The following is a 3,028-nucleotide window of genomic DNA, read 5'->3' on the forward strand; positions in this document are numbered from 1 at the left end:
GGGGCTGTAGCTCAAGTGGTAGAGCGCTCGCTTAGCATGTGAGAGGTACCGGGATCGATACCCGGCAGCTCCAATTTTTTTTTTCGTTCAATCTTTTTCATGGATATTCTAGATCTAGAATAAATTCATGAATTTCAGTACTATATTTGAAGCACGTCTATCTCCATTTAACTCATAATTTGATATTTTACAAGTTAGATTTGAACTTTTCTTGAAAATTATTGATTTGCGACAGTTTTGGTGGCTTTATGTGTGATCCCCCAAGCAGTGTATAGATTTTCTATATTATATTTCTGTGAGCGGGAGTGAAAGTAAAAATTTACCTACATGTATTTGAATTTGTTTTGTTAAGTTGGGTTGTTTTTTTAAGTTTATGCGTGCTCCACTCAGTTGGTCAACTTCACAATATCGTACATGTATAAAATTGACAGACTGACCGCTGAAAGATGTCTGTTTATCACTTCCTAAATACGTTCTCTTTATAGAAAAATATTTTCTTGGAAATTGACAGTTCTATATATAGAAATCTATATGAAATGTATACAGAACAACTATTTGAACTATGGGGCACAATGTGTTCATTCATCTCAGTAAAAGAAGACAGTATAAGGCCGAAAACCATACATCAGGCACTATCGCATGAGGCGCTGACAGGTCTGCTGCTGTCCTTTGACGTTCATTGTTCGTGGAAACAGAGAAGCTGACCTTGGCATCGATGGGAAAGTCTCAAGGCAGTTTATTATTAAGCATTTATTTATTACATGGACAAATTTTCCGCACCAATTTTTATGCTTTCATTTTTTTCTCAAAAAGTCAAATTTTGGTGATTGTTCTCACAATGTCATGTACCGGGAGGTGAAAATTATTTGATTTTTTAAAGTAGAAATTATAGCCAGTACACACTGTCTGTACACTAATACTGTAATAGTACACACTGTCTGTACACTTATACTGTACTTATAGCCAGTACACACTGTCTGTACACTTATACTGTACTTATAGTACACACTGTCTGTACACTTATACTGTACTTATAGTACACACTGTCTGTACACTTATACTGTACTTATAGCCAGTACACACTGTCTGTACACTTATACTGTACTTATAGCCAGTACACACTGTCTGTACACTTATACTGTACTTATAGCCAGTACACACTGTCTGTACACTTATACTGTACTTATGGGGAAGGGGCAAAAGTTGTCATTTTGGCACCTTTTGACCAAATTCAACTCTAAAGTTTGACAGTGACCGTCAAAATCAAACACTTTTGTTTTCAAGGGACTAAGACAAATCGGCCGCATTGTGCCAAAATGGGAGCTTTTGCACGTCCAAGGAATACCTGGCAGCCCCTCCCCGCAGTTCGACTGAGCCCGACAATCGTAGCGTGCACGTACCAGATTTCTTCCCTGGCTTATTTCCCGAGTTCTTCCCTCTTCCCGCCACAGACAAGAGGAACAACGCGGGCGTTTGTAGCACATGGAGGATTTATTTGGATGCCAAACATTGATGCATAAAGACAGGAGAGAGAAGGGAAAACTACGAACAGAGGGCTGGATGATCCGACCAAAGTCGGGGACAAAAATCTGTGAGAACCATTGACTAATCACATTGAGTAGATATAATACAACAAACTGGAGATTGCATTGAAAGAAAAGATTTCTACAAACCACACTTAGTAAGTGACTTAGAAAGGCAAATGTAAGCCTCAGTGTTTGTCGATTGACTCTTCAAGGTACCATACAGACATACAGACATTCAATGTACAGACTTTTGTACACACAGTATTGGACAAACTAAGTGACATGGTCCAAAAGCTAAATAAGTATATAATATGCGTAGATATATATATTATATATATATAGATATATAAATATATGCCTAAAATAGTACAGCTAAAGCTAGGAGCAGGATCACTCTATACAAGGAAAAGTTTTGTTCACAGGTAATTTTTCATTATATTTTAGTGAAAGAAAAAACAACAACAGCGGCAAACACTCACGTAGTCACGTATCACACACTCACGTAGTCACGTATCACACACTCACGTAGTCACGTATCACACACTCACGTAGTCACGTATCACACTCTCACGTAGTCACGTATCACACACTCACGTAGTCACGTATCACACACTCATGTAGTCACGTATCACACACTCCTGTAGTCACGTATCACACACTCCTGTAGTCACGTATCACACACTCCTGTAGTCACGTATCACACACTCATGTAGTCACGTATCACACACTCACGTAGTCACGTATCACACACTCATGTAGTCACGTATCACACACTCATGTAGTCACGTATCACAAAACACTCTCATGTAGTCACGTATCACACACTCATGTAGTCACGTATCACAAAACACACTCATGAAGTCACGTATCACAAAACACACTCATGTAGTCACGTATCACACACTCATGTAGTCACGTATCACACACTCACGTAGTCACGTATCACACACTCACGTAGTCACGTATCACACACTCACGTAGTCACGTATCACACACTCACGTAGTCACGTATCACACACTCATGTAGTCACGTATCACACACTCCTGTAGTCACGTATCACACACTCCTGTAGTCACGTATCACACACTCCTGTAGTCACGTATCACACACTCATGTAGTCACGTATCACACACTCACGTAGTCACGTATCACACACTCATGTAGTCACGTATCACACACTCATGTAGTCACGTATCACACACTCATGTAGTCACGTATCACAAAACACTCTCATGTAGTCACGTATCACACACTCATGTAGTCACGTATCACAAAACACTCTCATGTAGTCACGTATCACACACTCATGTAGTCACGTATCACAAAACACACTCATGAAGTCACGTATCACAAAACACACTCATGTAGTCACGTATCACACACTCATGTAGTCACGTATCACACACTCACGTAGTCACGTATCACACACTCACGTAGTCACGTATCACACACTAATGTAGTCACGTATCACAAAACACTCTCATGTAGTCACGTATCACAC

General features: G+C 39.8%; 1 long non-coding RNA gene and 1 other non-coding gene across 2 annotated transcripts; one reads left to right on the forward strand and one right to left on the reverse strand.

Moving 5' to 3' along the window:
* Nucleotides 1–73, forward strand: TRNAA-AGC. The gene has a single exon. It is a non-coding gene; the product is annotated as a tRNA-Ala (tRNA).
* Nucleotides 74–1,471: 1,398 nt separating this feature from the next.
* LOC118478573 lies at nucleotides 1,472–3,023 on the reverse strand. Its single transcript, XR_004859134.1, has 2 exons — nucleotides 2,980–3,023; nucleotides 1,472–2,932 (listed from the first exon to the last, which is right to left on the reverse strand). It is a non-coding gene; the product is annotated as an uncharacterized LOC118478573 (long non-coding RNA).
* Between the last annotated feature and the right edge of the window lie 5 nt (nucleotides 3,024–3,028).

The sequence above is a fragment of the Aplysia californica genome, unplaced genomic scaffold (assembly GCF_000002075.1).
Source record: "Aplysia californica isolate F4 #8 unplaced genomic scaffold, AplCal3.0 scaffold00693, whole genome shotgun sequence".
Lineage (NCBI taxonomy): Eukaryota > Metazoa > Mollusca > Gastropoda > Aplysiida > Aplysiidae > Aplysia > Aplysia californica.